Raw genomic sequence first — 12500 nt, forward strand, 5'->3', positions numbered from 1 at the left:
GTGTGTGTGTGTGTGTGTGTGTGTGTGTGTGTGTGGTGTGTCTGGGGTGTGTGTGTGTGTGGCAGGGGTTAGTTGAGTGACGGTGTGTGTGTGTCTGGTGTGTGTGTGTGTGGCAGGGGTTAGTTGAGTGACTGTGTGAGTGTCTGGTGTGTGTGTGTGTGTGTGTGTCAGGGGTTAGTGGTCACAACGAGTGAGACAAAGCTCGTAATAAAACAGGAATCAACATTATCTCAGCTTTAGGAGATGACGAGAACTGAGGGATTTGAAATGTTGCAAAAGCGATGCGGAGATGATGGTGTTTTATCACTCAACAGGAGAGTAAGTGTTTTACTGAACAGATAAACTGTAAATGTATCTCTATAACAGAGTTCACTGTAAAGCATGATCTACTGTGACGAGTCATATTCAGTTTCGTTATTTAACCACTAGAGGGCCAAATGTTACATAGTGTACCTTCAATATGAAAATAATTTCACAACAACAACAAAAAAAGTTCTTAACGGTCCAAAATAAAAGCATTTTTTGACTGAAAAATTGTGTCAAACTTCAATGTTGCTTTATTTAAATATTTAAGACCAATTTTGAAGGGAAGAATATGTTTTATCACAGCTTATCTTTTGCCAGTTTCTGTAATTTAAAAGCCGTTTTTAATCAATGAAATAAAACTGATATGCAACGCTTGACACTTTTTAGTCATACAGACTAATCACTTTTAAAATCTTGCAACATCTTAAGAAACTACTTTAATCGCTTTAGGCTACAATTCTTTTTCTTTATGCTAAAAAATTGCAGTTTTCCTCTATGATTGGGGGGTGAATATGACTGAGACACGTTCTTGGCAGGCATTGTGAGATTCACACACACGCTTTTACTCTCTTCTTTGTCTTCTTGGACACTTTCACAGCCTTCAAACGCTTCCTGGTGCATGTCTCTCTCTCTTTCTCTTTCTCGGATCACAGCAGCGCTGAAATATCCACCAACACAAGGCCAGTTAGAGAGAGTAATGAAATGTCTCAATAATAACGCAAATATGCCTGCATGAAATCATCATCACAATTCCCATCTCACCTTGAAACAGAACGAGAAAAAGCCGTTTCCTAAAGCTGTGCGATGCAGCTGAAGTGTTAGGTAACCTGCGAAAGTATTGCACACATGTTGGTTCGTTTGAGGAAGAAAACAATGCTTTAGGGAAACACACTTTCAAACACACAATCCCCAAAGACACTTCTACAGCTTTGTGTCCATGTCTAGTGAACTTCCTCACAATAAACAACACCAACAGCGCTCATCAAACTTACTATTGTTTCTAATGGAGTTTGAGTATGTTGCACAACACACAAATATTGAGTAAAGTATGACTTATCCATTATTGCAATGCACAGGATTATCTAAACAACAAAGATAAATGAAATGCTGCCTTAAAATAGGGCCTCACGATATTGAAGAAAAGTGCGATATGCGATAACTCATTAAATAATGCGATATTCGATAATGCTTAAAGTGTGTAAAATAGACTTAAATTATCTTTAAAATATCTTTAAAATTATATAACCTACATACGTTTCACATTATGTTTGTGAGAAGAAAACATCCCTACAGCTTCCGAAAGTGAACATCAGTGTTTTACTGACGCGTAAGAAGAGTTATTTTAACATCAGCGTAAACCTTGGGGTTTAGGGGTTCAGCTTATCCTACATTAGGATTATTAAACAACAGAAACTGAATAATCAAATGCACTGCTTAGTTTTCACTGTATGAATTAAATACAGTATATACTGATTCTTATTAAAGCTACAGAAGTTATTCAGCCGAGAGCATCGAGTGATTTTCTCTGTTTTTTCTTTACAACCCCAGTTATTGCAAGCTGGTGAGATATGCATATCGCAATATATACATTTGCAATATTTAGATAAATTGTGCAGCCCTACCTTAAAATATGGCCAAAACTAGAAATCGATCTCAACTCACAATTGATTGAGTTAAATAAGCAGACACACTCTAAAATCATATGCTTGCATCAATAATTTTGAGTTGACAACCTTAAGTTCAACCAACAAACTACATTGAGTTAGAAGAACTTAATACGAAGCATAAACATCAAATTCAAAAAATGTTACTCAAAAAAAGAAAAAGTTGTACCAAACTAATTAACTGGTTGCCCTGGAAACAATTAAGCTTATCTATTCCAGCTCAAATTAACTGACATTATAGTGGATGCTAAATTTTTGGCAGAAATTTTTGTTTAAATGACACACAATATTAAGTTGATGTAATGATCAACATTATTATATCAACATAACTCATTGTTTGCAACTTAAAAGTTTTAAATGAATGATAATTTTTTAACTTGTAATCATGCATTTGTTGTGGTAATAGTTTTTTTTAGAGCACAGTAGACAAACATTAGTATTTAGGTTATACAATTTAAAGACTTTTTTCAATATTGAATGAAATATATAATCACATTTATACTCTCTCTCTCTTCTTGAAAGAATATTGTAATCATCGTAGTGCATTCTGGGATTGCTAACCTTTGATAACAATTTCAATAAGCAAGATATTTGAAGCACAAAAACTGGGTAAACAGTCCATTTTAGATTAGATAGAACTTTTATTACATAGTATCATCATAGATTTATCATATCATGTGGCATTTATGAGCTCAAAAAGAGCATAGAAAGACGCTATCAATGCGGAGATTGTGATTCGCAGGGAATGCAATAATTTTATACAAATTATTTGCTAAATGCATACTTATGTTGATTTCAACTCATTGTAACCGCAGCATTAAAAACAAAGCTACATAATTTTGTTGCCTACCTTTTTTAAACAGCCTTTACGTTGAAACGCATGTTTTATTCCTGAAAATGTTTGATTTGAATCAGAGCAACTGCGACAGCGAACAGTCCAGCGTCTCAGAGCTTCACAAGGAAACGTAAGAGGAAACGGAAATCTTTTTACAGGAAAAAGCTCCACTTAGACGGCAAACCTGCCAAATGAATTAGCATTTTTTATTAGGCTTTGCATTATTTTTCAGCAGCTCATGTAATTGGTTTTCCCTGCGCTGAAATGGTTTGAGGGTGAATATAAAACACATCTCAGTGTTGAAAATAGCATTTTTCATTTGAATTGCAAACCATCTATTCTGCATTGCCTCACTTGGGAGGTACGAAACGTATTAAAATGTGCTAAAGTGTGTGTGGCTCGGGAGTGTGAGACCTGTTAGCAAGTTTCACAAGAACGTTTTCATCTCAATGCCGGTTTAATTCCTGCCATTGTTACGCCCCCAGGTGGCGGAGGGGTTCAAGCCTAAATATTACACACAATATTATAAAGAAACAACACGCATGCCACACACAAATATTCATGCACCTGCTGAGACAATTTATGTGCATATATATGCGCCACATATATGAAACATTTTGCACTGACGTTCATGTTTTTTAGGAGGCAAATCAATTACTTTTGAATTGGGAGAAAGAAAGAGCGACGTGTCAGAGCGATACAAAGAGTGTGTCATTTCACAAAAACAGTTATCAGGCTCACGTGGGCTTAAACATGTTTAAAAAAAGAAACGCACAATATCTGCGAGTAATAGGCTGTTTCTCGTCGGATCTGCTCTCGATGTATCAGGAATAAGCCAGAAAATGTGTGAAAGTTAGCCATGGAGAAAGAGAGGGATCTTAAGCTATTTTAGGAATGAGTGAGTAAAAGAAACAAACATGGACATAATATGAAGCATTACAAGTCAAACATTAAAAGTTTCTTGAACTGGTTTTGTGGCTTGTTAGTTTTCTATAAGCTTTAAATGCATAAAAACAGGCCTACATTACTTTCTTAATTCATATTCCAGCTCTTATTGTTATGTTTTATTTATCCAATCTGGTACGAAACACCCACAATCAAACGCTATCAGCGATGATAATCTCTAAATGGGCAAATATTTCAGCCTTTATGATGGTTTTATCACTAAATAAGGGTCCAAAATGATTATTTTGATTTTTTTTTATTATAAATGATTTTTACCACATCTACACAGGTGAATTGGGACACAAAAAAACATTACTGACCATTAAACATTATTTTGCATATTTATTATTATTCGTAGAGATGCACCGAAATGAAAATTCTTGGACGAAACCGAAAACCGAAGACGAGGAAACCAAGGCCGAAAGCCGAAAACCGAAACACCGAAAGAAATTATGCCAATTACTAGTCCCACTGCATTTATGCTATGACTGTGTACTAACTTTACTAAAATCAAGGCATTGCAATTGCATACCTTAATATTAAAGTTAGTTTGTTTAGCACATTGCAACAATGCACAGTATAAAGTAAAATTCAAACTAAAATGTTTAACTTGACCCCACTCATGTGTACATTAAATAATAATGTACAGGACTACAGTCCTGCAGAAAGGTTTTAAAATGAAATGTTCTCTCATAAAAACAAAGTGCATTTCGGGTCAAGTGCATTTAAAATTTTTGCGGTTTTTAAAAATTGTGCGGTTAGACTGAGCATACTGGTAATGCACGTCTGAGCTCCATAGGGTTCCCCATACGTTCATTTATTTCTGCTGTGCGCGCGCTATACGGTTTGGAGCATACGATTTTCGAGGTTAGCACGCTGTAGCTGGTAGTCAATATGGATGCACGCGCGCATCGGATGCGTTGTCCTCTTCTGTGCCGCGTTCCTCTCATATTCAGCGCAGCGATCGGAATGTTTGGATTTCAGGTGATAAATTAAACCCGACGTGGAGAAAGTCTTCGCAGATGCACCCCCTCTTGAAATTTCGGCATTACATGTTTTGCAAATCTCTGTCTGTGAGTCTTTCTCAGATACACTGGAATACGTCCACACCGCAGACATGCTGCTTCAGACAAGCACGTGCAGGTCGCGGTTTCTGTTTGCGTCATCACAACATTTCGGCCGTATTGTTTCGGTGATAAAAGTCTTTCGGTGGCCGAATATTCGGTGCATCCCTAATTATTAGTATTATTATTATTTAAAATAAATAAATAATACTGGCCATAAATGTTAATTACTAACCATGAAACGATATTTCTAATAAAAATGAATGAATGAATATTTATACTGGCTATTAAACAGAATTTTGCATATTTGTTATTATTATTATTGTCATTGTTGTTGTTTTATTTTAAATAAATAAATAATACTGGCCATAAATATTCATCACATAACATGAAACCATATTTATTTATTTATTATTAATTGAAATACATAAATAAATAATATTGTCCATAAATATTTATTACATACCATGACACCTTATTTATTATTATTATTATTATTATTATTATTATTATTTTAAATAAATACATAATACTGGCCATAAATATTTATTTCTGACCATGAACTGTATTTTGTATTATTATTTTTTTACTTATGCATTTATTATTTTAAATAAATAAATAAATAAATAAATAATACTGGCCATAATTATTTATTACTGACCATGAAACTGTATTTTACATATTTATTATTATTATTTAAATTTATTTAATTTAAATACATTAATAAATACTAGCCATACATATTTATTACAAACCATGAAACTATAACTGTGCTATAACTATTATTATTATATATAATAAATAATAATAATAATTAATATTTATATAATTATGTTTTTTAATTAATTAAAGATAAATATATTTGTCCATGTGTCAAATTATTTTTTAAATGAGTTCTTTTTCATTAAAATTAGAGTTTTTCACTTGCATGTGGACAGTGTTCATTTTCGACCCTGCTTGTAATGTTTCTGACCGATTCTCTTATGTTGTGTTTGTCAGGTTTATCTTCAGACCTGAACACGAGGGCAGTTTTCTTAATAAACCTCCCTCTGTGACTCCAGCAATACGCCTGTGTGTTCACACACATCTCCTGTGTGTCATGACAGTCATCAACCCTGCAGGAAACACACACACTCAGGATGTGGCATGACATAATCTGGAAACTTCCGCGTTAAATCCCACTGCGAGAGACGAGGAGGTTGTGTGTCAGAATCTGTGCATCTGCAACTATACAACTAATGTGATACACTGTCAAAACCCATGAGCTTCCTACCTAGACAGCATTTCAAGGCATCAAAGGTGCACTCCTGATACAAAGACTGTTTAGAAAGCATAGGATGCCTTCTAAGATACCTTGTTTTGGCACTATTGCATGGCCATTGCCCAGCAAATAAAAATATGTTTTAAGAACATTTTGCTAATGTATCTATTAAATCAATAGTTCACTTAAAAATAAAAATTCTGTCATCATTTACTCACCCTCAAGTTGTTTCTTTCTTCTGCTGAACACAAAGGAAGGTATTATGAATAAAGTGTGTAACCAAACAGTTAATGGACCCCAATATTTGTTTTCCTACTATGGAAGTCAATGGGGTCCATCAACCGTCTGGTTACACACATTCTTCATACACTGTAAAAAGTAATTGCTGATTCTACTTAAGAAAAACTAGTGCATTTAACTTACTTTGGAAAATTAGTTGATTTAACTTGATTATACTGTGTACTGTGAACTTTTAGGTGGATGCAATAGTTAAACTAAACAAATCTAGTACATTGTACTTAAGATTGGTAAGTGTATTGTACTAAAGGCATGTTCACACTGTTGCAAATTTCTGGAGCACATAATTTGCATAAAAATAATAATAATAATGAAATGAATAACATTTTTAGTAAATACCCTACAATTAACGCGCGCACACACCACACACATGCGTGTTTATTTATTTATTAAAGGTTCGGAATCTTTTTTTCCTTCACACTATAAAATAACTGGGAAGATTAAAGAGTATTTGCAAGCCAATCGGCTGCTGCTGCTTCACAGTCTTTTATATTTTATTAACAGAGCTTGATATAGTTATTGTTCGTTGGTTATTAAGTTTCAGCATAGACGAAACAACTCTTCCTCTTTTAATTTCTTAAATGCGTTTTCGTCTCGCGCATGCGCAATTTGCGCATTTTCGCAATGGGACGGTTGAAGAAGACGACACGACATCGACGAAGAACTTCATCTCGTGTTCGGGATGCGGCAGCAAAACTAGGTAAGTTATGCTAGCCACTTGAACTATTTTTCAACTTTAATGTCATTGTATTGCTTATAAAAACAGAATTTATTTTGCTCATTGTGCAGTAAGAGGAAAAGGCACACTGAAGTAGTTTTATGTCGAATGAGACCAGTTGAGACAAGTGGCTTAACTTACTAACGTTAGCTAGATTGCAAAAATAGATTTTTATTGAACACTGTTTTATGTAGCAGCTACAGTTTATAAGCTGTGTTAATCGGTTATGGGTTTATCATTGTATGTAAAAATTCTGTGCGGCCTAACGTTATAACGTTTCTTTCATTCTTTCTAGAAAGTTCGAGGCTCATGTGTCGTTCACATGGAAATGAATAGCATGATGCATTAATTACGATAGTGTAACTAACAATCAGTTATCATCTTATTTTGGCCAGCCCTCTTCACACGAGTCTTTATTGGTTTCCTATATAATTTAATCTTGAACATTTACAAAACAAATTGATCATTAACCACTTTTGGTGTTTAATTCTTACTAGGACTTACTTTCTTCAGTAAAAAGTCAGTTTGTAATATCAGTTTGTCCTACTTTTCTTTCTTTTTTTCTTTTCTTTTTTTAGATCCATGCTGTATATCTGGCAAAACCTGCAAACTGAATTCATTCAAGAACTGGACAGATTCACTCAAGGCTAAAGCTGGAGACATTGGCTCCAAACTTAAGAAGATTCTGCAGCAGATTCAAAATGACGTAAGCTCCTTGACATATCACAATTGTATTATGTTTCGATGGAAAAACAAATGTAGCTTTTGCTGTTGTTTTTTGCTCTGTGTTGTGCTAGTGTCATGAGCTCTATTCAATATCAATTTTTATAACTTTGCAGAAATCCAACATCAATGCGGAACGAACAGCCGTTCATCATGGCCTACCACTCCTTCTCGGAGAGGACCCCACCGATTTTTACAAGACATGTTTTGTAAGTATTTTCTTCTCTGATGTGATTCTTATTTAACAGGCAAACTGTTCTTCAAACAGTTTTGATATCTGGCAAGAAGAGTTATGAAGGCAAGAAAAACACTCACCGGGACACTGATACAAAGTAAGGGTTAGAGAAAAGAAAGTGAAAGATAAATTAAGAATTTAGAGGAAAAAAGACAGTAAGAAGATACATTTTATATTACGTAAAGAAATACAAAAAAAAAAAACATTTATAAGAAAGACAATAGATTTTTGATAGTTTTAATTTATATAACTGGCCTTCAGTTTTATTTGTTTTTTCATGCAGTTGTTTGATGTATGTATTCCCCCCTGCATCCACTGCTGTGTCCTATTTGAAAACGCCTTTACATTTAGACATAATACAGTGTTATTAATTTAGTTTTACATTTTAATGAGTATGTGCTCTTAAAGGGATAGTTTACCCATAAATAAAAATTCTGTCATTTACTCAGCCTTATGTTGTTCCAAACCTGTATGAATTTCTTTCTTCTGTTGAACACAAAATATGATATTTCGAAGAATGTTGGTAATCAAACAGTTGAGAGTAGCCATTGACTTCCATAGTATGTTTTCCTACTATGGAAGTCAATGGCTACTCTTAACTGTCTGGTTACCATCATTCATCAAAATATCTTCTTTTCAGTTCAACAGATGAAAAAAAAAAAAAAAAAACTCATTCAGGTTTAGAACAACTTGAGGGTGAGTAAATTATGACAAGATTTTCATTTTTGGGTGAACTATCCCTTTAAAAGATGTTTTGTGGCTTTCTTTGACCTCATTTTTGTTATATGCTATTCCCATTTTTAGGACTATGATGACAATGAAGATATGTCCAACATTGAAATAGGTATTCTGACAGTGATTCCCGAGGACTTTGCAACCGCTGCCGTACCCTACTCCCTGCATCTTGATGCCACAACAACGGCAATCATTTTGGAAGGTACGGTGGTTGTGGATGATCTTGAAAATCTTCCACAAGCAATGTGTTTGCTCTTTGGACTAAATTATGCTCTAAACTTAAGAGTATCCTGCAGTATTGAAGAGCACATTCGACTTCATACAGAGAGTGATTTTGTCCCTTGGCCACAAGCCATTCTGTACCAAACTCTGTGACTTACACGCTCTGCTTTCAACCACTTTATAAAGGTGTTAAAAACAAAGAAACATTGATCTTTTTATTGTATTTAGTTTTTTGTTTTTTCTTGAATGCATTATGTGCTGTATTTCTAAAATGTTGTTGGCGGGCCAAGTAATGTTTTAAAATTAATATTGTTGAACAAATAAACATTCTAGTGTTTTGCCAAATCTGTTGTCTTTCTTTGTATTCTCAACTTAGAATTTTGAGTACAACTTGCTTGAGAAATTTAAGGCAATCAGTTTCCACACATTCCTCTAGTAAAATGAACAAGCAGACATGTTAAAATAACTGTTTTGTTTAAGTTCTGCTTACAAATCTCAACTTAAATCTGTAAGTTGCCTAAACTTGAGTTTATTAAGGTACCTGTACTCAAGTTTTATGGTAACCTCTACAAATACACAAGTTAACTCTACAAAGTAGTAGAGAGTAGTATCAAGTCAAAAAATATGACCTAATTTGCTTGAAAAATTTGAGGCAATCAGTTTCCACAGCTTTTCTTAGTAAAGTCAACTTATTACTTTTTACAGTGTAATATCTTCCTTTGTGTTCAGCAGATGAAAGAAACAACTTGAGGGTGAGTAAATGATAACAGAATTTTTATTTTTAAGTGAACTATTCCTTAAGTTTCAAAAATGTTATTTCTTAATGTTCTATGCACATTCAAAATGTTCTTTTGTTTGAACATTGAGGAAACATTCCATTTCATCATTCTTCAAACATTGTGACGCAACAGTTACTTTTGAATGTTCTCTGAACATTCCGAAACACAGAGTAACATTTTAAAATGTCAGACAAACGTTTTGAGAACATTATCAAAGACCAGGGGCCGGTTTCACAAAGCTATTTTAGACCGGTCTATAGTGTTAGACAAGTCTAAAATTTGCTCATAGACTAGTCTTATGCAAGTTAGACTGTTTCACAAAAATAAAGACTGACTTATTTAGACCAAAAGAATTAGACGCCTTAACCCACAGGCTAACCCAGGTCTAAGACTCTGTTACCTTGGCAACCAGCAGTAACAATCAGTTACGGTACCAAAAGAAAAGGGAAAATGGCTCATAATTTGTGGTTTGCTGACGAACTTATGGAGAGAGCTATGAGAAGGGGAAGGGTTTTTAGGATATTTCCTCTTAAATATATATTTGTTTTGGCATCTTGTAACATTTTTTTGTATCTTTTCTGTACGTATTTAACGCTCCGCTCAACGCTCGGATTAACGCTGTTGTCTGACTATCTACTATATCTAAACCATAGTCAAAGTCTATCTTTGTGAAACCGGTCCCAGACCACTTTGAATGAAAGTTATTAATGTTTATTGGAAGATATTAATGTTGTTGGAAGAATATTCCCTGTAAGCTGGGTTTAAGCTATAACATTTAAACGTTTAGGGTCAGTAAGATTAATACTTTGTTCAGCAAAGGATGCATTAAATTGTTCAAAAGTAAAGACATGTAACAAAAGATAAGATTCTATTTCAAATAAATGTTGCTCTTTGGATCTTTCTATCCAAGAATCCTGAAAAATATCATTGTTTCCACATATGAAGCAGCAAAACAACATTGATAATAATCATAAATATTTCTTGATCATCAAATCATCATATTATACTGATTTCTGAAGGATCATGTGACACTGAAGACTGGAGTAATGATGCTGAAAATTCACAGGAATAAATTACACTTTACTATATATTCACATAGAAAACAGATGATTTACATTGGAATAATATTTCACAATTGTTTACTGTATTTTTGATCAAATAAATGCAGTATTTGTGTCAGTTTTTTTTCTTGCATTGTTCATTTTTAGATTTTGGGCATTTTATAAAGTGTTTTTTCAGACTAGTGGAAAGAAAACATCCAAAATACACTTTTAACTGTATCTTTTTCAGCACTATTTCTATTTGTGTCAGTAGATTTAAATTTCAGTACAAATCTCCACTTCTTCACACAGCAAACATTACAGTTTTATTCTCATCTATATTCTGAAGGTTTTTACAGTTTGGTTTGTTCAAATATAATTTTCCTGATTTTACCCAACATTTTATTCCAAAGAAAATGGTGAAAATGTATTTATTTTTGGCTGTTGACAGTATTTTCTGATAAAAAAGAGATTTCCCAAATAAATAAAAATTTAAAAAAAGAAGAATTTTGAACCTGACTTCATCTAATGTATTTAAAGTATATTTATTTTCATTATGATATTTTACATTGTATCTTTTTTATTATATTTCCTTTACTATGCTTGAGACGTCTGTATGTCTATTGTATGTTTGGTGAGCCAAAGAAAAATTTCCACCCCGGCGGACAATAAAGATCTATTCTATTCTATTCTATTCTATTCCATTGTTCAGATTTTTATTCTAGAAATGTATGCAAATTAGTGCATATTTAATCAGATAATGCTTAATTTGCATATTTAAACATAACATTTAAAATAACTTGTAATACAATTTTTTTTGCAATTATTAATGTAATCAATCAGCTGGTGAAGAATGCTGATATCTATTAGTTTTTTTTACCCTGTTCACCTGTGATGAACATACTAAACCTTAAATACTAAAATATTGATATAAAGGTTATGATGTCTTCTCTGAAGGTGTCAGACAGCGAGGTTTGGGAACAGAACCATTCCATCAGTCCGGCATGGTTTCCGACACACTGCACATGAGGCTAATCCTGAGCGACGGCACGTTTTCCCACAGGGACGTAAAGTGAAAACACAAACAAAACACCTTGAGATCCTCCTCCACTCGACTCATGCAATCAAACACAGACAAATCAATTCAATATTTCCATATCCTCCACATATTACTGCTCATTTATCTGACTAACAGCAGGAAGACCTTGATCACAAGGACGAGAGCCAAACGAGTCAAGTGCATGAGGAAAAACAAACGCCAGCAACCGCAAACATCATTTCATCCCAAACAGAGAAGCCTGTGCTCTTTGCTTTAAGATTTAAAGCTCTCTCTCTTTCAGACGGCCTGTTCCTGGTCAATATCTCACAGTCATGATGTTCCCTGTCTTTTAATTACCTGAAGTGCACTAGGAAGTGACACTCTCTCCCCTCAGTGCGCAGACATCACTATCGCTCATCCGTCTGCTGAACAGACAAACACAATGTGCTGCATTATTTTCCTGTTATCTCTGTAAAGCTGCTTTTAAATAATCGGTATTTTAAAAAGTGCTCTATAAGTAAAAGTGACTTGACTCATAGTTACTGTTAGTGATTTGAACAAACCCTCAATATGAATGTTTCCTTGAAATTTTTTTTTTATACTCACTCACACTCACAAATAATAAAAATCAGTTTAA

At 33.8% G+C, this 12500-nt stretch overlaps 1 protein-coding gene across 6 annotated transcripts in view; it reads right to left on the reverse strand.

Annotated features, from left to right (window-relative positions):
- hs3st1l1 (heparan sulfate (glucosamine) 3-O-sulfotransferase 1-like1) overlaps positions 1 to 12500 on the reverse strand; it is a 78421-nt gene that overhangs the window by 9668 nt on the left and 56253 nt on the right. For 3 of the 6 annotated variants that reach the window (XM_077217412.1, XM_077217411.1, XM_077217409.1), the window contains one exon: positions 12221 to 12288. The exons of 2 other annotated variants lie outside the window; for them this stretch is intronic. The gene's annotated coding sequence lies outside the window, so the exon portion shown is untranslated. Of the gene's footprint in view, positions 1 to 5827; positions 5913 to 12220; positions 12289 to 12500 lie in introns of those variants that run through there. One more of the 6 variants, XM_077217414.1, reaches the window with a different exon arrangement.

The sequence above is a fragment of the Siphateles boraxobius genome, unplaced genomic scaffold (genome assembly GCF_051911475.1).
Source record: "Siphateles boraxobius isolate OS27281-9 unplaced genomic scaffold, OSU_SipBor_1 73, whole genome shotgun sequence".
NCBI classification, from domain to species: Eukaryota; Metazoa; Chordata; class Actinopteri; order Cypriniformes; family Leuciscidae; genus Siphateles; species Siphateles boraxobius.